The sequence below is a fragment of the Podarcis liolepis genome, assembly GCF_965112155.1.
Source record: "Podarcis liolepis genome assembly, chromosome: 1".
Lineage (NCBI taxonomy): Eukaryota > Metazoa > Chordata > Lepidosauria > Squamata > Lacertidae > Podarcis > Podarcis liolepis.
The window spans coordinates 30,252,810-30,278,342 of record NC_139554.1 but is presented as its reverse complement, the minus strand read 5'-3'; the positions used below and the strand labels follow the sequence as shown (position 1 = coordinate 30,278,342).

The window sequence follows — 25,533 nt, the reverse complement described above, 5'->3', positions numbered from 1 at the left end:
TAAGGTTGCATACACACTCACCCGTTTGTATGCGGGAAAGTATAGTTTTTCCTCAATCCAGAATTGTTCGTGTTCGTCTTCAACATGCTGCTTTCAATCTAGGTTGTTTCTAGATCCTGCCACCCACAAGAGTGGCTGTGGCTACTTGAAAACCCTCCTCTTGATTAGGATAGCTGCACCTTTTTCTCCCTGCACATGCCTTAGGTGAATAAAAAAGGAAGTGGCGATTGCGATCTTGGTATATGCCCAACCATAACATCATTTGACAGGTGTGGACACACTGCTGGATAGCGTGGAATCAAACTGTAAGGACATTTTAAGTTTGGAATGAAACTAGTTTCTCAATCAGAACTTTCCAAGGGCAGAAAATATGCCATAGATCTAGATTTTGTGTGTGGACCATATTGGAAAAAACAAGTACTCTGTTTTCATTGATTCCAGAATAAAATGTTGCATGTCCGCAGCCCAAGCCAATGTTTGTTAAACAACCAGATGAGCTCTCCTCCTTCTGTCGAAAAATCCTTTATATCTTGACATCTATGCTGTTGGCTCAGTCAGCCCCATCATCTTATAAAGTGATGGATTATATCTCTCACTGTTCTAATATAGCAGTAAATGAAAGATTCACACTCACACCATGCAACATCTCCTAATGTTCTCTGGGAAAATCTCATAGTTATGCCTGAACAGGAGTGCTTAAGTTCTGTAGCTAGTAAACTACTGCTTTGGGGAAATCTGACAGACCCAATACCCATCAATGCTCCAAAAAATATGAGAAACAAGGATAAGTAAAAACAAGAGGAAGGTAGGCAGAAGCTACCCAAGAAAAAGCAATGGGAGCAATTCAGCTATTCAGTACACCAACTGATCAAAATAAGGAAAGGAATAATAACCTTAAAAACTCAACAAAATAAGAATTATTTGAGCAGAGGGTGCCAGGTACAATGAAGCTGCACTCTCTCGAGTCAGGAGAGGTCTCCATCCCTGATTTATTGCTTCATTTGCACCCACCCTGCTAGCTCAAAATATACTTCTTGAGAGGATATTCTTATGGCATAGAGACATCAGCAAAGCCAAGGTATAAGTGGTGCAGATGGCAAAAGTCCTGTGTCACAAGACACTTCATCCTCACATCAGCTTTGTGAGATAAGCCGAGAAAGGATGAGTAACTCAAAGTCATACAATGACCTTCATGGCTGAGCAGAAATTTGAAGTCAGGTCTGCTTGTTCCAAATCAAGCATTCTCTCCCCTAAGCCAGACTGGCTGATGGTGTGTGTGTGTGTGCATTTATTGTCTCTCCAAAATTGCTGTGTGCCCCATTAAGGAAAATACATGAGTATGCATACATCTTCCCCAATGAAACAGCTTTGGAGAGGTGTGATCTGTGCCAAAAGAGAATGGCATGGGGAAGAAAGCTAAACCCACTATCCTTCCAGCTGTGTGCTCCATATTCAAGTTTCCTCTACAACAGCTTTTTAAGTCATTTAAGCCTGAGGTTCTCAGGCTGTGGCCCATAGACCATGTGTGGCCTGCAAGTTCCATTGAGGTGATCTGCAGAAAGGTTGAGGTTCAGTCATGTTTATCTGCACTCAGCCCTGCTAAGCCTAACAAAAATCATAACTGACTTCACATAACTTTGATTACAAAGGCAGGCATATCCGTCACACTAGAGAGGCAAGACCATTGTTATTAAAATATGAGTTGGGGGTTGTTGTTTTTAAGTTTATTAAGTCATCCACCAAGACCGCCACCAATTTTCAAGTGATCTACAAAAAAGTTTGAGAAGCACTAAAAAACCAAAGGTGGCGCTGTGGGTTAAACCACAGGGCCTAGGACTTGCGATCAGAAGGTTGGCGGTTCAAATCCCCACGACGGGGTGAGCTCCCATTGCTCGGTCCCTGCTCCTGCCAACCTAGCAGTTCGAAAGCACGCCAAAGTGCAAGTAGATAAATAGGTACTGCTCCGGCGGGAAGGTAAACGACATTTCCGTGCGCTGCTCTGGTTTGCCAGAAGCAGCTTAGTCATACTGGCCATATGACCCGGAAGCTGTACGCCAGCTCCCTCGGCCAATAAAGTGAGATGAGCGCCACAACCCCAGAGTCGGCTACGACTGGACCGAATGGTCAGGGGTCCCTTTACCTTTACCTTTAAGAAACCAAAGACCCAATCAAGGTTCCCCAGCATCTCCACTAGTTTGGCCCAATATGGTTTTCCTCTTTTGCAGTAAGCCATAAAGTGCTGTAGTGTGAATGGAGTACATCTGGGGACAATTGTCCTCGTTCCCCTAACCTGTTTCAGTAGATGCGTCTGGGGTGGTTCATCTATGCACTTACATCACTTGATTTCTCATCACACATTTACACAACACATGAGGACGCACAGCTGAATGTGTGAATGGCCTCAAGTGAAATGGGTTCAAGGCAATATGTACGTATGTGATGGTGCGTTCACATATGCAAACCAGCACTTGATGCTACAGCCAGCAAGCAATGAGCTTGATTGTGTGAACCAGTCATAACTCACAGCTCTGACACAAATTATTTCTCTGCCTCAAGACGAAACTAATGTTCTGTGCTATGGGCTAGATTGTTAATCAAGTCTCATCCTCCGAAGGTGACAGAACAGACTTCTTCACCCTCCTTCCGTCTCTCCTTGATTTCACATTGAGAAGCTGCAAGCAGAAGACGCGACAGTGTGACAATCTACTTGATCCAAATCCTGCTCTGCATTATTCATGCATTTCTTTCCCATTGCTCACATTTTTGTTAGCCTTCATTCAGCCAAAAGCATGTTGAATGTTTCCCTGTTTTAGATGTTCTAATCTCTTCTGGGTTCCCTCCCCCCCCCCCTTGCAGAAATGAGGTGTGTGCATTTGTGAAGGATCCTTCTATAACAGCTAATTCTCCCCTCCTTTACACCCCTTCCTAAACTATATATGTGCATAATCTCTTTACATAAGAAAGAATCAGAAAGGAAGAGCAATAAGGTAGGAGAGAGCCACGCCTTCTTTTGCTACCCTGCACAATTTAAGCCAAATCCCAAACAGACAGAGTCAGTACACGGTATAACATTTGTCCTTCATGGGGCAGCTCTTGGAAGATGAATGCCCACAGATACACACACTAAAATATTTCACTGGCGTGGATCCCCTTCAGTACTATTGCTCAGGCACATGGTTTATTTATTTCTATTTATTTATTTTTAAAAAATTAAACATTAAAAAACAACACATGATACTGTCTGCCAAGAGGGCTTTGCCTTCTTCATTCCCTCCTCACCCTACATCTGCCCCCCACCCCCCAAAAAAGCAATGTATAGGTTCCCCCTTAATTTTTGGTTTGCTTTGTAATCTCTACTCTTGGCAGTTATTTTGTAGGAAACAGAAAGCGTTGTCAGTCTGCAGCTTCTTCCTCGCTCTCGCTCTTCCTTTCTCTTATTAAATTGTAAAGCCCCATGGGCACTCAGACGTGCTTGGCTTCTATCTTCATCACTCAAGCAGGGATACTGCACTGCAGGGATGGGGAGGCAGCGGCAAGAATCCCTGGAGGGACTCAACTGCTCATCAGAAGGACTGGTATCCAGGCAACCAGCCTCCCCTGCCTGAGACAAGCAGAAACAGCTGGGAGCTTTGAAAACTAGGAGAAGCTACTGTAAAATGAGCAAGAAGGGAGGAGGGTGGAGAAAGAGAGAGAGAGAGGTTGGCTGCCTTCTTGTAGGCATAACATTTGCCCAGCTACAGATGGCCGCCATGGCCAAACTTCAAATGGCCACTTTTTCTTTCTGAACCATGCACTGAACTCAAGGCTGCTTCGATTAAATTGGTCTTGCCTATACACCCAGTAAATGGTGGCGACTGGAGCTGATGGGATTTGTAGTATAAAAACACCTGGGTTGTGGAAGACTGATTTCAATGTCAGGAAGGAAGTCCGGCCGTGAACCAGGAATAACACTCCCAAGCATAGGAGCAAAGTTGATAGGCATTGCCATTCAAATGGTGTGCGTCTTATGATTGATTATGTGGGGCAGGGCTTACCTGCCCCCTTCCCCAATATTTTATTCAAGATGCCACCCTGCTTCCAAGTACACTTACCTGTAGGATGAATGCATGAGGTTTAAATTCCACGCCTAAGAGAAATAACGAGCAACTCAAACATTCGTAGCTAGCGGGGGGGAATGACCTCTTTTTCCTCTCGCTAGCAACCAGGAGTCCTCCTCAAATCATGTCAGAGAAAGGCAATCCTGATCAGAGGTTGGTGTTTCCAGGCAGACCTGAGTTTGTAGGCAACAGCAGAAGTGAATTTCTGTGAATGGATCCTTGTTTGGGGCACACTTGTAATGGAAAGGCATTCATGCTGAGGCTTTCTGAGTAAAAAAAAACAAACCCAAAACCCTTCTGCTTATCATAGGAAGTACATACTTGGATAGAAAAGATTCCTAGTCCAGCTAACTCAAGTAGTTGGAGAAACAAAGGCAGCCATGCTTGCTGTTTTGTTCTCGGGAGAGAGATCGCGATCCCAGATGACCTCGCCTTGAGGTCTGAAGGGAGAAGTGGAAGCTGCAACCTCAGAATTCCATTCCGCATCAAAGAAAAGAGGGTCACCCAGTTCAAAAGGACAGCAACAGTTTAGGAAGCTGGAAGTCTCCTGCTTTATCTGTTTTCACCCCATGCTAAGCCTCTTATCTCAGCAAGCTGAGTTGTACCCCACTTCCAACACTCCCAGCATCTGTTTATTTCTCTCTTTAAAAAATCAGTTCCTCCTCTTGGAGAGGAGGGAATGAAAACACACAATTCATTTGGCCATCAAAAATCACTCTCGTGTATATAAACCATTAACTTCCTGGCCAAGCCAGGAAGCAAATTGTATGTATGACACACACATGTGGCCATTGCATCTTCAGTGGCACCTAAGCCACTTGTAAGAGTGATCTCATGTTGGGGGGAGGGGAAGGAAGGGGAGAAGCAGGTTCTTGAACTGAGATGTCTGTCATACGCCTCCCCATGCTGTGTTATCCCGTGTGATCTTTGCCACAAGTACACAAGCTGTAACCCGATTCAATGATATTTTTTCCAATATTTCTTTTCAAAGAACTGAAACCTAAACAAAAGAATAGCAAGTGTTTTCTATTACAGTTGATTTTATGAGTTTTAGTAGATTAGTCTATGAACTGAATGTGCTTATGGGGGGAAGGGGACAATATTTCTGAAGCGAGATACTACCAAGGTATTTCCTTTTTCTTTTTGGATGATGCACATCTGTGTTCCATAGTTGGCATAATCTTAAAAGAGGCAGCCCTCCCCTGTGTGTGAGAGAGAAGGGAGAATGCCTCCTAGGAAGGTGCAGATTTTATGAGTGCTTGTATTAAACAAATAATAACCACAGCATTTGAACTATTGCTATCAAGTGTTTTGAACACTCCATGTGCATTATTAAGCAGTAACCCTCGTAAAAACCCTGCAACGCACATCAGTATTGTTATTTGCTTCCAGACAACCTGTTTATTGAACATTCATCCTGATTTGTTTGCACAAAGTTTCAGGGGACTTAGATGAAATCAGCTATTTACCAAGCATTCACCCTGTTTGCAGGTAATGGAGGGGCTGGGGAAACAACTGAGGAAGAATGAAATGTGGTTCTTGATGCACCTCCCCACACGACCATCAACTGTTTTGAAACCACCTGATGGAACTGCACTTAAGATTGCATCTCTGTCTTTCACATAAGCACAGCAAGAGCGGGAGAGAGGATTTATTAAAATCTATATTGTCAGGGGTTTAGGAGCAGAGGCAAGGGCAAGGGAGGAAACAGAGAGCGAAGGGGAGGAGGCAGAAGAAAAGATGAGTGATGACGACGACCCGAGATCTCCGAGTCTTTCCAGTGAATCAGAGGATTCACAGAAAGGAGCACCAGTGGCCAGGGCAAGGGGGGAGTCTAGGGGGGCACCCCAGGAAGATAGAGCCAGAGGGGACTCAGAGGAGAGCAGTTGGAAATCGGGACCAGCGTCACCGCCAGAGAGCAGGGAAGAGGAAAGGAGCCAGGGGGCAAGCGCTGGCAGCTCACCACAGGAGGGAGGGCACGAGTCAGGAGTGGCCACACCTCCATCGGGGAGCGAAGAAACGGTTAAGCGGAAAGTGGAAGGTTGGGCGCGCGCGCCAAGTTCAAATGCAGAGGAAGGTGGCGCAGTAAGCAGCCCGGAAAGGGAGCCAGGTCCTAAAGCCCGGCGCAAGGAGACAGGAGGGTCCGGGGGGTCAGCGTCAGAAGAATCCCGGAAGGAAGAGACCCCGGGGGGTAGAGGGACCCAGAGGAGGACAGTCAGGCGGAAAAGGTGGAGCCGGGCTAGGATATTAAGTTGGTGCACACGGGGCGGAGACTCAGACGGAGCTTCGCCGATCTAGCTACTAGACGTAGAGTTGCGCGCAGCAGCGTGAGAATGGAAACTGTAACTCAATAAAGACTTTTACTTAATGATCGCTGGCTAGCGTGATCCTCTGTGAGCTAGGATCTTCAAGCAGCTCTGACAGTAAGCTCCGTCTCAGAATTGTGGGCATCTACAGCCTCGAGGAGGGGAGAGAAGCAGGTGCCTACTAGCGAGCTCACGAACGGCAGACGACATGACGGCTGAGCAGCAGATAGAGGAACTCAGAAAAGCAGTGTCACAACTGAATGCCGAGGCTCTCGCATCCAGGAAGAGAGAGGAGGAGGCAGCTGCCGCCTGCAGGGATCTCCAGGTCAGGTTAGACGTGCTGACAAAGCAGACACCCAGGCAGGAGGGAATTGGGTTGGCGAGACGAACAGGCGGTCTGGTCTCTCACTTCGATGGGAACCTGCAACAGTATCCCAACTTTAGAGCAGACGTACTGTGCGCACTGCAACTGCTGAATAAAGACTTTAGAGATGAGCAAGAGAGAGTGGGATTCATCATGTCCCATTTGCATGGGGATGCTAAAGCATGGCTGCGCAATTTATGGAGAGATAAGGATCCGGCGCTCCAAAATGCGGATGCCTTTATTAAAGCGATGGATGGGTGTTTTTTATCAAGCATTGACGTGGATCTTGCCCGGAAGGAGGTGCATGGACTAAGGCAAGGGAGGGCCAGCGTGAGGCAGTACCATGCCCGCTTTTTCGCTTTGGTCAGTGCCCTGGAATGGGACAGAGATTCGGCCCCTATAAGAGACCTCTTTTGGGAGGGGCTGCACAGCTCGATTAAAGATGAGATCGCGAGGGGGGAGAGACCCCGGACCACCCAGGAGGTCGTTCAGAGGGCACTGGCAGTGGGGGTGCGGCTGGAAGAACGTCCGTGGAGCAGGGACGAAGGGCGTGGAGGGCGCGAACCAGCCAGGGGCTCCTCCTTCCTTCCCAGAGAAGCAGCGCGTGCGCAATCCACGCCTCCGCCAGGAGGAGGAGCGGAACCTATGGAGGTTGGAGGTGCAAGGGCTCAGTCAGCAACCAGAGCCCTAGCACCGGCAGCAGTGAAAGCGAAGCCTCCTAGAGGGAACAGGAAGTGTTACGTCTGTGAGGAGCCAGGGCATATGGCGAAAGAGTGTCCCCAGAGGCTCCACAAGCTCACTGCAGCCTCAGCAATGGTGACTGCAGCAACGCAGCAAGGAGGACCACAGCAGGGAAACGACGCAGTCTGGCTGGAGGAAGAGGTCCTGGGGCCCAGCCAGACGTGTTAGTGACGCAGTCCCCAGAGATTTTACAGCCCGTGAACCCCCTCCCGCCCAAACCAGTAGTGAGGCTCACCGCATCTCTCCAGCTGCCCAATGGAATCACCATGGACGTGCCAATCACAGTTGACTCGGGCAGCAATGCGGACTTTATAGGGCAGGACTTTGTCGACAAACACGCTATACAGTTGCTGCCGGCCACACTGCCCCTGCAGGTTGTCACGGTGGATGGCAGGGAGTTGCTAGGGGGGCAAGTGGTGAAGCAGACGCCACCGATGGCGATGCGACTTGGGAATCACAGGGAAATCATCAGCTTCAATGTCACTCAACTATCGCATACGCCCATTGTATTGGGAATGAGTTGGCTGGACAAGCACAGCCCAACGCTGGCTTGGTACCAGAGGCAGCTGATCTTCGGCTCTTCCTTTTGTGCTGAACACTGCATCGTGCCCCGGCAGGAAGGAGAGGAAGAGGAGTCACAGCTGCTGCTAGGCACGCTGCAAGCGATTCCCCACAAGTACGCAGAATTTTTGGAAGTTTTCTGCGAGAAGGAGGCAGACAGGCTACCCCCTCACAGACCATATGACTGCAAAATTGACCTGCTGCCGGGGGCGGCGCTGCCTAAAGGGAAACTGTATTCCATGTCAGAGGACGAACTGCAGGAACTCAAAGAGTTCATAGATCATAATTTGGAGCGCGGTTTCATCCGAGAGTCCAAGGCAGCGGGGGGCAGTCCTGTATTCTTTGTTAAAAAGCGAGACACGCCCCAAAAAAGACTGGTCGTGGACTATCGCATTTTAAACAATGGGACCAAGCCATCGGACTTCCCCATGCCCCGAATCGACGACCTCCTCGCAAAGGTACGCAAGGGAAAAGTGTTCACCAAGTTAGACCTGCGAGGGGCGTACAACCTCATTCGCATGCGGGAGGGAGATGAGTGGAAGACGGCCATGTTCACGCCACTGGGTACCTACGAATATAGAGTTATGCCTTTTGGATTGCAAAATGGCTCCCACGTTTTTCAAGCTTTCATGCATCACGTGTTGGCGGGACTTCTCTACAAGACGTGCGTCTGTTTCTTAGATGACATCCTGATCTTTTCGGAATCGCAGCAGGAGCATGACGGACACGTCAAGGAAGTGCTGAGCAGGCTAAAGCAACATAGGCTCTACGCCAAGCTGGAGAAGTGCCAATTTGACGTGACGGAGGTGGATTTTCTGGGCTACAAGTTGTCTGACAAGGGGCTCGCCATGGACAGCGCCAAGGTTCGAGCGGTATTGGATTGGAAGAGTCCACGCAACCGGAAGGAGGTCCAACGGTTTGTCGGCTTTGCGAACTTCTATCGCAAGTTTATCAAGGGCTTCGCTATGCAGACAGCGGCCATCACAGACACGCTTAGCTCCAAGAAAAAGAAGTTCGTTTGGACAGAGCAGGCGGAGCAGTCCTTTCAGGCACTCAAGCGTCTCTTCGCGTCGGAAGAGCAGCTGCTTCACGTCAACCCCAGCAGGCCGATGAGGGTGGAGACAGACGCCTCGGACAGAGCCGTGGGGGCGGTCCTGCTGCAAAAGGACCCGCAGGGGGTGTGGCGACCGGGAGCGTTTTACTCCAGGAAGCTCAGCAAGTCCGAGCAGAACTACACCATCTGGGACAGGGAGTTGCTGGCCATTCATGCAGCGTTCAAAGCGTGGAGGCACTTCCTGATCGGCGCCAAGCACACGGTGCAGGTTTGCACGGACCACAAGAATCTGGAGCACTGGCGCACGGCACAGTTCCTAAACCAGAGGCAGATACGTTGGGCTGAGTTCTTTGCGAACTTCGACTTCCGCATAGAGTATGTCCCGGGGGACACCAACATCATGGCGGACGCTCTCTCCCGTAAGCCGCAGTATCTGGAGGACGCAACGCCAGCAGCCGCCATGCACATCTTCGCACCAACAGTGTGGGCGTGCGCCGCGGCAACCGTGGACCTGGAGGCGGTGCGACGAGCGTTGCAGGATGACTCCTTCGCGCAAGCAAAGATGGCAGAGGTGCAAAGGGGCAAGGCAGCGGCCGACGGTTTCCAGCTACGAGATGGTTTGCTCATCCGTAAAGGGGCCATCTACGTGCCGGGAGACGACCTTCGCGCCAAGGTGCTGCAGCAGCTGCACGACGCGCCCACTGCCGGGCACTTCGGCAAGGAGAAGACGGTGGAATTAGTAGCCAGGGATTTCTGGTGGCCTGGAATGAGAGGGGAGGTCGCAGACTACGTGGCGAGGTGTGACACCTGCCAGAGGGCCAAGCCAGTGCACAGACCACCGGCCGGACTGTTGGAACCGCTGCAAACTCCGGTCGAACCTTGGGAAAGGGTGGCCCTGGACTTTGTCACGGATCTGCCCAGCTCGAGGGGCAAGACGGCAGTGCTGGTGGTGGTGGACCTGTTTTCCAAGATGGCACATTTCATTCCGTGTGCTAAGGTGGCCACGGCGGAGCAAACCGCCAAACTGTTCATAGACCACGTGTTCAAGGTTCACGGTATGCCACGGTCTATTCTGTCCGACCGGGGGCGGCAGTTCATCTCGAATTTCTGGCAGAAGCTGATGGGCTTCCTGAACGTCAAGATCAACCTGGCGTCGGCGAGACACCCGCAGACCAACGGGCAAGCGGAGCGGGTCAATGCCATCATGCAGCAGTACCTGAGATGTTATGCAAATCAACAGCCTGCGACGTGGGTGGATTACCTGCCGCTTGCCGAGTTCGCCTACAACAACACGAAGCACGTGTCCACGGGGGTCACGCCGTTCTTCGCCAACAACGGGAGGCACCCCAGAACCTTCCCGGGACTGGAAAGAATGGGGGAGGGGGAGCCGCAGACAGCAGATGCGTTCGCGTCGGAGCTGCAGGAAGTCCACGATCAGCTGAGGCGCCACCTGGAGCTGGCCAAGCACGCATACAAGGTACAAGCGGACAAACACAGAAGGGTTGGTGAAGAGCTCCACGTGGGAGACTGGGTCTGGTTGGCAGCCCACGCAGTGCCGGCCAGGTCGTTGGCCAAGAAGAAACTAGGGCATAAACAACTGGGGCCCTACCAAGTCGAAGAGCAGGTCAACCCGGTAGCTTTCAGACTGGCACTTCCGGAGGGTTCCAGAATGCATCCGGTATTCCACAGATCGGTGCTCACTCCCTACGAGGCACCGCACAGGTTCCAGGAACCCGGAACGGGCCGAGTCCGGTCAGAGACAGAACAGGGCACGCGGGAGTGGCACAGAAGGAGCGCATCAACGAAGTCACGGAGATTTTGGACTCCAGATGGGGGGAAGAGGGGGTAGAATACTTTCTCGCCAAGGAGGGCACCCCGGCCAGTGCGAACAGCTGGGTGCCGGGCTACGCCTTGGACGAACCTCTGCTCAAAGACGAGTTTCATGCCCTCTTCCCACATAGACCTATGCCAGCAGACTTTTTCGACGACTGGCTTTTCACGCCCACGCTTTCGGCCAGCACGTTCCGGGGGTTCGACTCGGACGAGGACCCGACACGAGACGTCCGTTCCCCGGAGGGGTCACCCTCGGGATCTGCATCAGAACCCTCGTATTGGTGGGATGATAGGCCAGAGGAGCAGTTCCGCAGAAAGTGGCTGGAATGCTCAGGACGAGCAACGCCGCCAGGAGGAAGTGAGGGAGAGACGGACATGGACATTTTCGGGGACGACCCTGGTTTCGAGCACGGCGGCACAGAGATGGAAGCGGAGGTGACCGTCGTCGACGAGAGCAGGGAGGAAGACCCGGGAGACTTCAGATGGAGACCCGCCACGGGAAGCGAACGATATCCGACGTTCGTCCCTTTGCAACAGCAGCACCCAGCCCCAGCACCGGAAGGAGGGGAGGGGGAATGGGGGGCTTCGAGGGGGGGATGGATGTCAGGGGTTTAGGAGCAGAGGCAAGGGCAAGGGAGGAAACAGAGAGCGAAGGGGAGGAGGCAGAAGAAAAGATGAGTGATGACGACGACCCGAGATCTCCGAGTCTTTCCAGTGAATCAGAGGATTCACAGAAAGGAGCACCAGTGGCCAGGGCAAGGGGGGAGTCTAGGGGGGCACCCCAGGAAGATAGAGCCAGAGGGGACTCAGAGGAGAGCAGTTGGAAATCGGGACCAGCGTCACCGCCAGAGAGCAGGGAAGAGGAAAGGAGCCAGGGGGCAAGCGCTGGCAGCTCACCACAGGAGGGAGGGCACGAGTCAGGAGTGGCCACACCTCCATCGGGGAGCGAAGAAACGGTTAAGCGGAAAGTGGAAGGTTGGGCGCGCGCGCCAAGTTCAAATGCAGAGGAAGGTGGCGCAGTAAGCAGCCCGGAAAGGGAGCCAGGTCCTAAAGCCCGGCGCAAGGAGACAGGAGGGTCCGGGGGGTCAGCGTCAGAAGAATCCCGGAAGGAAGAGACCCCGGGGGGTAGAGGGACCCAGAGGAGGACAGTCAGGCGGAAAAGGTGGAGCCGGGCTAGGATATTAAGTTGGTGCACACGGGGCGGAGACTCAGACGGAGCTTCGCCGATCTAGCTACTAGACGTAGAGTTGCGCGCAGCAGCGTGAGAATGGAAACTGTAACTCAATAAAGACTTTTACTTAATGATCACTGGCTAGCGTGATCCTCTGTGAGCTAGGATCTTCAAGCAGCTCTGACATATATGCTGTGCTCATCTGGCTGGGTTGCCCCAGCCACAGTAGGCAGTTCCCAACAAAACTAGTAAAAACACAATACAATAGGGTTGCCATACGCCCAGAATACTGCAGCCGCAGTAAAAATCTATTAGAACAAAAAAATACCATGGTGGTTCTCCCTATTAGAAGCAATATCTTTGAAAAAATGGAATATGAGGGCTAATTGGCCGACATACAGAGAGCTGTTAACTGAAGGTAAAATTAAAAGACTTTGAGGAGATAAGAGAATTGGTAACAGATTGGTTACAGTACCATCAATTAAATGATATTTTTGTGATAGATAAAAGGAAGGTTTTAGTTATTAATCATCAAAATTTCAAAAAGATGTTTTAGAAAATTATTGTCGGAAATGTATAATTTGCTCATGGAGTGGCATACAAAAGATGAACAGGTTAAATCTGTAATGATACAATGGGCAAAAGACTTGCGACATAATATACAAATGGCAAAGTGGGAGAAGCTATGGAAAACAGAATTGAAATTCACGGCATGTTGTTCACTGAAAGCATATGAAAATGATGTATAGGTGGTATTTGACACCCGTCAAGTTAGCAAAAATGTACAGAACAAGTTCAAATATTTGCTGGAAATGTAAAGAAAAAGAAGGTACCTTTTATCATATGCGGCGGACGTTTAAAGTAACTAAAGATTTCTGGGAGATGATATATAATGAAATGAAAAAAATGTTTAAAATAACTTTTGTTTTAAAAATAGAAGTTTTACTAGGAATTATAGGTGCCAAGATACCAAAGGATCAGAAAAGATTGTTTATGTATGTGACAACAGCTGCATGGATGCTACTAGCCCAGAGATAGAAGGAAGAAACTACCTGACCAGAGAACAATGGCAAACCAAGTTGATAGACTATGCTGAAATGGCAAATTTAACTGGGAAGCTCAGAAATCAAGAAGACAAGAACTCAAATAAGGAATGGGGAAAGTTTATATTTTATTTACGAGACCACTGTAAACAGGTTAAAACATTAGCAGAATTTTAATCACACTTGTAAAGTAATGGAAAGTATGGATAATTTAGAAGAATTAAAAATTTGGATAAGTATTGATATGCAGTTAGAAAAAATACCATTAGGACCCATGGAAGGGATGGGGGGGGGGAGTCAGGAGATTCAGAGCAATCTTGACATGTGGAGTCAGAACTGATTTTTGTTGTATGTATATACCTTTAAAAATCAAATAAAAAAATTATGCAAAATATTGCAGCCACAAGCAGTGTCCAGGCAGAAATCAACTAAATGTCCAGGAAAATCCAGACGTATTACAGCCTAGGTCAGCAATATCAATTTCCCTCAGAAATAGCTCAAAAACATCCAATTTCTTTGCATTTTTGCAAAAAGAGCTCAAAAACTTTTCTGTTCGGATTTTCACTTTTTGAAATATGGCAACCCTACAACACAACATCACACACTAAAAACTTCCCTAAGCAGGGCTGCCTTCAGATGTCTTTCAAAAATCACATAGCAAACAAGCCTTACTTCCTCCCTCCCCAAAGGAGAGGGGGCACAACCTAGCCGAGCCTTCTCTAGCCATTTACAGCTCTGTAGTCCTTAAGCACTTCATTTGCTAACTAGCATAGCTATGCATTGTGAAGTTTCACTGCAAAATCTCCCACCATTTTCAGGTGGGATTCACCAGCAACTGTGTTGGATTGAGAGGTCTTGTGCAACCAGCCCACTTCCCACACCAAGTCAGGCTTCTTGCTGTAAGGGAAAGTGACAGAGAAATCCACTAGAAAGTGGGGGGAACAGCACTTGTTTTGATGCATATCATCTAACCTCCCCCATAAACAAATCAGAATGAATATTCATTAAACAGTCAACATTATCTAATCTCCCTGAAAACCTAGCAAGATGAATGCTCAATGAGCAGGTTACCTGGAAGCACCCGTAGCAAATAATAATAATAATAATAATAATAATAATAATAATAATAATAATAATAATTTTTTATTTGTACCCCGCCCATCTGGCTGGTTCTCCCCAGCCACTCTGGATAGCTTCCAACAAAGATTAAAAATACATTAAAATGTCACACATTAAAAACTTCCCTGAACAGGGCTGCCTTCAGATGTCTTCTAAATGTCAGATAGTTGTTTATCTCGTTGATATCTGATGGGAGGGAGTTCTACAGGGCAGGCGCCACTACCGAGAAGGCCCTCTGCCTGGTTCCCTGTAGCTTTGCTTCTCGCAGTGAGGGAACCACCAGAAGGCCCTCGGTGCTGGACCTCAGTGTCCGGGCAGAACGATGGGGGTGGAGACGCTCCTTCAGGTATACTGGACCGAGGCCGTTTAGGGCTTTAAAGGTCAGCACCAAGACTTTGAATTGTGCTCGGAAATGAGAAAAAGAGTGGCTCTAACTTCCATCTCCTGCTTGCACTGACTCTTTGAATACTTCTCCCTCCAAAGGGCAGCCCCATATGGCTCTCCTGGTCTTTTCTGGTAGCCTTCTCCCGTCAAGCTCACACAATGCCACTTGCCAGGAGACAAGAAATAGACCCAGAGGGCCTTGGCAGGAGCATTCCAAAGCTAAAAATAACTATGGGTCAGCTGTGAAGGAGCCTGAGGCCCTTCACTGCCCCCTCCCTTTCTCCCTATACTTTACCTTCCCATGCACAGCTGGTGCTGCAGTCACCAAGAGGACAAACAGCCCCATGACAAATCCTGGGTCTGCCTCTTTCCATCAACAACTCCCCCCTCCTCTTCTCCTCCAGGCATCTCTGCTGCTAGAAGCTAGGTTGCTGCTAAATTATTACAGGGAGTAGATAAGAAAGAAAGAAAGAAAGAAAGAAAGAAAGAAAGAAAGAAAGAAAGCACAACGCTGTACTGGAAGCAAGGATGGGGGAAACCATCCATTTCCATTTCTCATTCTTCCAAGTTCTTAAGTTCAGTTCTCCCCATTTCTACCTCGGTTTGCACTTAAAGGGGGCAATCCACCTGAAAATTCACCAGTGAATTTCCCCTAATATACAAATATGTGTGCATTTTTGCCTAATGTAAACATTTTTGCAATCTTCCCTGATATAATGCATTTTAAAACGTTGCTTTTGCTAGTACATTTGCATTCTTCTGCACACCTCACACTAGTATAATTACATTACAAAATTCAGAGAAGCGTGCATTTTGAAAGATGATGGCTGTGCTCACCTTTCAACATGAACCGAATCAAATTTCTCCCCCTGTCCTTAGCTGGAAGCAACCCTTTCATTCAGTCAACACTGACAGAACACCTTGTGGGGATTTGGGATTATAGCGAGAAGATAGTTATTGAGTCTTGTCCTGTTCTTATCAAATGCATTTCAATCAAACATTCCCTTTTAGGCCCCCTTAAATAATATTCCAGTATCTTTCCAACAGCTGCATAATTTAACTTTGTCTGCTTTTCCTTTCAGTCAAGCTGCCGTTCAATTAGCATTTGCTATAGTTATTTTAACAAACATTACCAACTTAAGTCCCATTGATTTTAGAAAGGAACATTTACGTATAGACTTTATTCTCCCACTGTAATCAGTGGTGATTAAGACTGCAGCCCTATTCAAAAACAACTACAAAAATGTTGTTTTAGGTAGATTGGACTCCGTAGCCTCTTTATAGGAAAGAATTGGCTAATTCAGATAGATGCTGGTGATGTCATGTTGATATTGCTGCTTTGAGGCAGAGAACGTGGGTGTGTCCTCTTTTAGGTCAGAAATTGTTCTTATTTTGCTTGGGGGGGATCTTTGATATTTGTAGATGTTCATGACTTAAAATCCTATGATCTGAGGAGCAACAGATGGATCCATTGAGCCCTTATGGTTTCAAAAGGACTTATACTTCAAGGTTGGAAGGACATAAAAAATAATTTTATTTACAGGCATGCATATTGTTGCAAACTGCCCTAATTTCTGAGCAGTGTGAGATTCCAGGGGTCCCAGACGCTTACGCAAGGTTAGTGTTTCCTTTTGGAAATGAGGCACAGTGGAGACTGTGGAATCTTTGGGATTTATGGTTTATTTACACATATACGCAGCTTGTCAAGGGTGCTTGCAGCCAAAGAAAGGCACACGGCAGAGACTGGACTCTTTATGGTCAAAGGTAATGCTTACAGTCACTTCTACAGCTCTGGATAGCTGCACACACCAATCTAGTCTTGGTAGCTACTCCCAGGTGCGTGTTGCAGCAACTGGGCACCACTCCCCCTCCACCATTTTATGTACCTTCCCTTGACAGGCTGCGAACAGGTAGCTGGAGACTACGCCTGTGTGGAAATGTCCTCTGCTCTTCCTGCTTCAATTCTCTCCTAGTTCTGGGAGACAGTGGTGCAGGCAAGGCGGGGAGAAGCACTTGGCCCTTCACTTGCCTGGCCGGCCTCTTCCTCCTCCCTTTCTGAGCCATCCTGCACTCCACTCTCCAGCTTTGAAGCTTCCCCTTGCCTCCTGCCTGGTTCAGGTGCCCACAAAACCACTTCCCTCGTCTCCCGAGGGCACCTTTGCCCAGGTCCTGACACAACCTGAACCTACTTTGGAGGAGTCCACAGCATTAACAGCCCAAAAGGATCTTGTTTCTCCCATAGCCACAGCCTTGGATTCAAACAGAAATCAAACAACATGCTCTGCCTCTCCCACTTGCTGATTTTCTTCTAGATCACCTTACTCCTAACTCCAACCTCTCTACTCTAAACTCTTGACTTTATCTGTTGAGGGAGGAAGCCCCTCCCCCCCCAATTTGCTGCCTGGCACAGAGCCCTCTTTGATCCTTTGTTCACTCAATGGACCATCACTCAGGCAATCACTCAACACAGGAAGCCAGTCTGGTTTAATTAGCTGTTAACACTCGCTGGATCCAGTGATTAGAGAGGCCAGGCAACCAGTTTAACACCCACAAGCCTTGATTAAAGTCTAATACTTACTGGAGCCAGGAATCATAGGTCTCTGGCACCCACAAACTCCTAACACTATTATTCTCCAAGTTCAGTAAAACAGTCGTGATATATTTTGTGCTTGTTTAATGGATGCAATTTTAGAGTTGGTATTTTTCCTTAATGGTGGTGGTATGATTTTTTTTAAAACTAATACGTAAAAATAAATGTTATAAAAATCCTTTCACAAAAGGAAATTTAAAAATCTAGACTCCTAGCAGAGGGATCTTCCTACTCAAACTTCTAAAGGAAGAAGTAACTGTTTTCATTTGTGTCTCTTCTACCTAACCACAGATTGGTGCTCCCAACAGGAATTCACAGTATGGGGAACACCTGATAGGGCTCTCCAAGGTGCCACCCCCACTTTGCAGTGCCCTCCCCTCTTCCATTTGCAAATTTAGATGGCCACTGAAGACGTTTTCATTTACTCAGTCTTTTGTAAACACAGGCTAGATTGTTAATACCTAACAGTTGCTGACTTTTTTGAGGGGCCGTTAATGGTTCTGGCCCCTTCATGGATCACTGCCTTGTCATGGCGAAGGGGCTTCAATAACTCCGAGAAGCTAGGTGCTTTATGCCAGGGGTCAGCAAACTTTTTCAGCAGGGGGCCGGTCCACTGTCCCTCAGACCTTGTGGGGGGCCAGACTATATTTTGGAGGGGGAAAAGAACAAATTCCTATGATCCACAAATAACCCAGAGATGCATTTTAAATAAAAGGACGCATTCTACTCATGTAAAAGCATGCTGATTCCCGGGCCATCTGCAGGCTGGATTTAGAAGGTGATTGGGCCGAATCTGGCCCCCGGGCCTTTGTTTGCCTTGCCATGCAGGGCCACCCAAGACGGACAGGTCATAGCCGAGAGTTTAGACTAAATGTGATCCACTTGGAGAAGGAACTGGCAAACCACTCCAGTATTTTGTCAAGAAAACTCCATGGACATAAAAAAGGAGAAGCTTTAAGAAGAAAGTGAGAGTTTCCAAGGCATGCTCTGGTTCATGGGGTCACGGAGAGTCGAACACAACTAAGACGACTAAAGAATAACAACGGTCCTGGGCCATTGTTATGTTTTTTTATTATTATATGTATTTTGTTTTTTGTATCTTATTGTAAATTCTCTTGGGAAAGTGATCTAAAACTGTAACTAAGATGTAAATAATTTGGCTAATCTAGACAGAGCTTCTCTATCACCGTCATTTTCCAAACCTTTGCATGCCACAAAAGCAAGAGGGGCCAAATCAACTTCCCAGGGGGAAGCCAGTATGGTGTAGTGGTTAAGAGTGATAGACACGTAATCTGGGGAACCAGGTTCGATTCCCCGCTCCTCCACATGCAGCTGCTGGGTGACCTTGGGCTAGTCACACTTCTTTGAAGTCTCTCAGCCCCACTCACCTCACAGAGTGTTTGTTGTGGGGGAGGAAGGGAAAGGAGAATGTTAGCCCCTTTGAGACTCTTTAAAGGGAGTGAAAGGCGGGATATCAAATCCAAATTTATTTATGTATGTATGTATGTATGTATGTATGTATTTATTTATTTATTTATTTATTTACATTTAGGGAATAACCATGTGATGCCTGTTTGTTCAACACACAAATGATAACCGTTTATGGAAAGCCTGTAATTTTCTGAAAAGTGGAATATTGCTACCTGGAATCCTCTTTGGGTCTGATGGCCCCACTGAATAGCTGGGGAAACACCTTTTACCAGGGGAAATATAAGGGTCTCCTTGGCAACAGCTTCCTGCTTTGCTGGCTTCAGGATTTGTGTTAGATCTGAAGTCCAAAAAGCGCTGTCTGCAAAAGAAAGGGGGGTGGTGGAAATAAAACAGGAAAAAGCAACGTGAGGTTTTATGCCCCAGAATTCTGACTAAAGCAACATTTAGAAGCTCTCGTAAGCTTCCTACAGAAACCAATGTCAGTTCCCTTCAAGGCTTCTACTACAGGAAGCTCCTTTCCCTGTATCTCCCCCCAACAGCATTCATAACACATTCCTATTAGCGGTATGAATGGATTAAATGTGCTCGCTGTGCTGTGCCCACATTTGCACTCTCCGTCTCTAGGCTGCTCGCTTAAGCTAAGCACGATTCAAGTGCTTGCAAGGGAGATCCCTCAAGAACTCTTTGCTGCAGCCAAAAACAGCAATAGTGATGATTCCATAGCAGGAAAACTGGGGCACACCATGTCTTTGTGCTACAGGGGGCAAGAAGAGAGTGCCCATCCAGGGGGGGGGGTGCTGCAGCTGCAGTCGACTGGCAAAATTCCACACCTCAATGTTTTATTTATAAGTGACAAACCCAACATCGATGGAATAAAATGAAAAAAATCTCTCATCTTCAGGAAACTGAAAGATAAACTTCCATTATTTACCAAGCACTATCACTATGCTTGGGCAGACAGCACAGGCAGAGAGAGAGAGAAAAGAAACAAACTCCGCAGCCTCAGCCACAGGAGGGCATCATTTCTTGACAGCATCTCCCAGCACCAAAGGTGGCGACAGTTTTACTATTTCCTCCAAGAATTATATAGGACACGTGAGATATGGAATGTCACGTATAGCACACCAGTTAAAACAGAAGGCATTTGGTGCACACAGAACTGGCAAGTCCTCAGAATAGCTACCAATTTGGGAGCGAACTGGCACAGCTTGAGATTAGAGATATCAGCAAAGCTCACCGGGTTCAGACCCAGAAACAAGATTTTGGGAGTTGGGAAATGTTCATCTCAAAGAGGCGAGCATTAGCAGCAGCTGAATTCTTCTCTAGCTCAAGTTAAAAGCCAAGCTGGGGAAGATTTCTTGGCTTAACCTTCCTTTGAAGAGTTAATCCTAGGAAAACTGGAACAGGGGTGCAAAAGTTCACCCCCTGCACTAGACCTTATGCCAAGGGTCAATCCTCTCCCTCCCCCCCCCCCACCTGCATCTCCAGCTGGGAATGAAGCCCTGCCTGAAACCCTGGTCTGGGTTGTTTTGCTTTTGACACTGGGTGGCTCAGTTGGTTACAGCGTAGTGCTGATAATGCCAAGGTTGCAGGTTTGATTCCCATATGGGACAACTGCATGTTCCTGCATTGCAGAGGGTTGGGCTAGCCAATCCTCAGGGTCCCTTTCAATTCTACAATTCTATGATTCTATGACATATATTACATATATGTACATATACATACATATTACATATATTTCCTACTGTACTATGTCGGTGGTGGTGGTGGAATCAGTCTTTTTCATGAGACAATGGAAGAGTGTGCCTTTGGGGGTGAAGTCAAGCCGTTGGAGAATTCAGCGGTTGATATGAAGACCAATATGGAAGCAACATGTTTTGTTGCAGCTGGGGCAGATGAAGGCATCCAGTTGTGCTGATACAAGTGTACCATGGTGTTTCTTCTTTCTACATTCCTCCCAGCCATCATTTCTCTTCTAGTCACTCCTGTATATAGCTTTACTATTTTTCTTGCTTTGTTTTAACTCGACTGTAGGCCATTTTTGGGTTGCTCCTGACCAGTCGACGGGCTAGTAAATTTATTTATCATTTCATTTACAAATTGTATACTATGAAGCATCTCAAAGTGATGTCATGATGCAATAAAAACATACACTAAAACATTAGGCTATTAATAATAATGATAATAATAACAGATATAACTCCTGTTATGCTCTTCAAGCAACATCTTCCTCAACAACTTTGCAGCTTTAGATGTTGGCATCCATGGTCTGAACAGACAAATTTAGGGCCAATTCTCATAAAGCAACAGTTTGTGTGTGTATGCCTAAGCTGTTTTAAGAATACCCTTTAAAGTGCAATGCTTGAGCATGATGAACACTCATTTGCAAACACAAACGTATCATGCAGTTCCTGTGCACTCATCAGAAAGTCAGAGTTCTTTCCATTGTTTGCAGAGAGACAGCCACATTAGTCTGTGGCAGCAAGAGCAACTAAGAGTCTTGTGGCACCTTAAATGTACTATGGCCTAAGCTTTTGTAGACTAGAGTCCACTCTTTCAGATGCATCAGGACTGTAATTCCCTGTGCTGGATGCACTATTCCTTGGCAAACCTGGATTTGGTGCTGTTATGTTATGCGTGAATTAAACGTTTCCAGACAGGCTTTGTCGGGCGAGTTTTCCAACCAAGAGCCCTTTCACACAACACAGCCTATCGCCACCCATTTAAACTCCCTGTGCTCAAACCAAAGCGTTTCAGCTTTTGGCACTTGGAACAATTGAGGTTTGGCTTCAAGCACAAGTCTAAAATAGCAGGGACAAACCGCAGGATCTGAAGTTAGCGAACATAAAGTTATGGAGAAGCTGAAGAAACAACTTCTCCTGCCCTTGACCTCTCTTGCTTCTGGGGCCTCTCATCCGCAGACCGCAGGCAATTTAGCATTCCACGCTGGGGAGAGAAATTCACACGACTCAAACAACAGCAGCAAAAGAATCAGAAGCTTCAAAGCCAACAGCCTCATTGTGCATCTCAGAGGTCATGATCTTAACAGAGCGCTTTGAGGAAATAACCTCAGAGCCCAACCAGAGACAAATCTCAGCTCGGAACATTTAACATCCTGTTCTGCAACCTTGCGGAGGCTTCGAATTGTGCACTTCCTGCGTCCAGGCCTGTGTTTTACAAGGGCGCTTGTGTCTGCTTGAGCTGTAAGCTGCCTCTCCGGGCTGTTTTAACCCTTCACCATCCTCATCCCTTCCTGCCCTCATCCCACCTGGACCCTTAAGGATGCAGGAAGGGCTGGAAGCAAAGCCATGTGGCTGTGGCTGCCTGTCTTGGGATTGGAAATGTAAATTCCCAGCCTTTGCAAAGGAAGCATCAGCAGCCACTGCTCCATTTTTCTCTCCCCTCCGTTCTCCCCTCCTGGCGGCTCTCCTCCTGCCTGGGAAGCGAGCAGGCGCAGAAGCAAACATACACACAGAGCTTTGTCAACGTTAATTACCAGAAGCCGGGAGCCCAGCAGTCATCCTGTTGACTAATTTGTCAGACGCTGCTGACTCAGCATCAGGGAGGCCAGCTTGCAGGGAGGAGTGCAATCGGGGAGCGGACGCCTTTATTCTTCCGGCCTTCCCTTCATCCCAGAGCCTTGTGTGGTGGCTGTGGGTGACCACCTCCATTCAGAGGATCTGTGTCTAGGACAGCTTTTGATCCAAAGGCTCGCCAGCCAGGGATAGTTGAGGAAGGGAGCAGATTGGTCAGGCTGAGCTTATGCTGGCTGTTGTTGTTTTCCTTCTTCAACTAGGCTTCCTCCGCTGTCATTTGACGCAGCCCCTGCCCGGGTGAGAGTAGGACAAGAGATGGCTGGGAGACAAGCTCTGCTCCTGATCTGAAGGACAAAGTGCCTTCAGGTGGGCCCTCACCTAACAGTACTTTGTGCCCCAACACTAGCAGCATTGTGTAAAAAGGTAAAGGTACCCCTGCCCGTATGGGCCAGTCTTGCCAGACTCTAGGGTTGTGCGCCCATCTCACTCAAGAGGCCGTGGGCCAGCGCTGTCCGAAGACACTTCCGGGTCACGTGGCCAGCGTGACATCGCTGCTCTGGCGAACCAGAGCCGCACACGGAAACGCCGTTTACCTTCCCGCTGGTAAGCGGTCCCTATTTATCTACTTGCACCCGGAGGTGCTTTCGAACTGCTAGGTTGGCAGGCGCTGGGACCGAACGACGGGAGCGCACCCCGCCGCAGGGATTCGAACCGCCGACCTTTCGATCGGCAAGCCCTAGGCGCTGAGGCTTTTACCCACAGCGCCACCTGTGTCCCAGCAGCATTGTGTAGCTGCCATTTAAAAATTATTGCAGTGCAATGAAGCAATGCCACATCAGGAGAACTGTGGGAAATTAAAATGGCAGCAAGACTTTAAAACGGGGCTAGGGCAGGGGTCAATAGCTGACCCTGTTAGCAGCTTGGGTGCTGATGCCAGCCCTGCTGAGGACAAAGGCTGTGTAAACACTGCTGATTTAAACCACACAGGTATTGTCAGTTGTTTCATCTCAAAGTGCAGTTGTTCCCTCACCTGTAGGCCATGTTTGGGTCTCCCTTGACCGAACGACAGGATAGCAAATTTATCCATTCTTTCATTTACAAATTGATTACTGTGAAACATCCCAAAGCAATTGCATGATGCAATAGAAGCATAACACTAAAACATTAGTCAAAATAAAAAAATTCCTTCCAGTAGCACCTTAAAGACCAACTAAGTTAGTTCTTGGTATGAGCTTTCGTGTGCATGCACACTTCTTCAGATATTTTGACTATGGCAGACCAACACGGCTACCTTTCTGTAACTAAAACATTAGGCTATTAATAGGTATCAAGCAATGTCTTCCTCAACAACTTTGCAGCTTTAGATGTTGGCATCCATGGTCTGAGCAGACAAATTTAGGGCCAATTCTCATAAAGCAGCAATTTGTGTGTGTACACCGAGGCTGTTTTAAGAGTACGCTTTAAAATGCGATGTGTGAACATGACAAGCGTTCATTTGACGTGTCTTACATGCATGACTGCAAGCTGTAAACCAGTTTACTTAACAAAACAAAAATGTGTATTAAAACCAAAGTGTAGAACTTCAAGTGTGAAGTTACTGGGCAGTTTGGCATACGTTGAGGGTGAGAGAGATAATTCTTTTTTAAGAAGTAGTGAATATTTAAAATTGGAGGCATGACCCAGATTGTCCCTGCCTGTGGAGAAAAGAGCCCATATCTTTGTGGCTCTGCAAACAAGAGAAAGGAAACCACCTGAGAGTGGAAAGCAAATTTCCAGCACAGGCCACGGCGGGAGTGCTGTTGTGCTCAGGTCCTGCTTGGCCACAGAACAGGATGCTGGATGGGTCTGATCCAGCAGGAATCGCCTGATGTTCCCACCTTCCTTCTAATGTTCTTACCTCCCAAAACTTCTCAGAAGACATTTTCCTGACAAAAGTTCTGACAAACGTTTGCTGCCTCCTAAAAAAAATGGCCACCTTGTAGAATACTCTCCAAATATATTCTCCACCATTTTTTTGTGGAAGCTGAAATTCCACCACCACCACCACCACCCTAAAGGCCCTGGAATGATGTGAGGTCTGGAGCTTTATAAAAGAGACAAGATGGCAGCCAGGCAGCCAACACTGCTGCTCTTGCTATTTGCAATAGCAGCAAAGAACAAAAACAAAACAATCCTTTGGAGAAGATAAAAGCTGCTGAACTGCTGCCTGTTGAATTGCATCCCTCACCCCAAGAAATGGACACCATCTGTCCTGTGGGGAGGCAGAAGAGAGCAAAAGGAGGCAGGCAAGCAGCCAAAGACGACCTCAGCCTGCCCCCCACCAACAGGGACAACTTTACATTTTATATAATGTATTTTTAAAAAAATATTTTAAATTGATAAACTGCCTCGGGTGCCCTTGCCAGAAAGGAAGTATAGAAATGTAATAAATAAATAAGGAGCTGTTGGGAGAATTTCTTATCAATGCAAGAGAAATCATCCTCCCAGTTCCTCTCTCCACAAATAGGGAGAATTTCAAGAGGTTCCTGCTTGCAATATTGCAGTGATCGTGCTAACACAAGCTCCCTCTGGGTTTGTGGGGCCAGGGAGAGGGTGGAACCAGGCCCATGCTTTTGTGCAGACGAACGCAGAGCCAAAGGTGACAAACTAATTTGCTGGATAATTCCCAATCTCAGGCTTGCCCTTGGTTTCAGCCATGAGTCAGCCGCTCTGCTTGTCAAGGCTGGTGGGTTCCTCATTAAATCCTAATGGAATCTGAACAAGCATCAAAGCAGGAAAAGGGCCATGAATGTGTGACCAGGACTTGGGAAACAGCTCGCTTGCATACAAGGCTAGCGGCAGCAACCGCAGCTGCGAAACTCATGCCAAGCCTAAATTCCATGTGCAGGGGGAAATTGAGAGACATCACCAACAACTGGGCTCTGTCTGGAGAAAGCAAAGCCCAACACTTTCTTGAAACGTTCCGACCTTTTCCTCGTTTAGGGTTGCCAAAGCTTCGCTACTACTTCAAACAAATGTTTTGGGTCTCTTCTCTGGCCAGACAGTAGTCCGGCCAAGAAAAGCAACTTCAGAGATTGTGGAAAATATGCCTCCATCCAGATGAATATTATGCATGCAGCCTAAATATGTGAAACAGAGATGGTATGTGGTGAAGTGCACACCCATCTGGGAGACCTGGGTTTCAGTCCCTCAAGTAGGCAATTGTTTTTTGGAGGGTTTCCAGCAAGTTGTAGCCCCTCTCGCTTTCTATGCTTCAGTATATAGCCTGTAAAATGTGCATGGTAACCACCTAGGGAATCACAC

At 47.7% G+C, this 25,533-nt stretch overlaps 1 long non-coding RNA gene across 3 annotated transcripts in view; it reads right to left on the bottom strand.

Moving 5' to 3' along the window:
- Window positions 1–25,533, bottom strand: part of LOC310707234 — a 100,207-nt gene that overhangs the window by 30,002 nt on the left and 44,672 nt on the right. For 2 of the 3 annotated variants that reach the window (XR_014526397.1, XR_014526398.1), the window contains exons 5-6: window positions 22,191–22,519; window positions 18,907–19,052 (exon numbers count right to left, since the gene is read on the bottom strand). This is a non-coding gene — a long non-coding RNA (uncharacterized lncRNA). The remainder of the gene's footprint in view (window positions 1–18,906; window positions 19,053–22,190; window positions 22,520–25,533) is intronic. The other variant, XR_014526399.1, reaches the window with a different exon arrangement.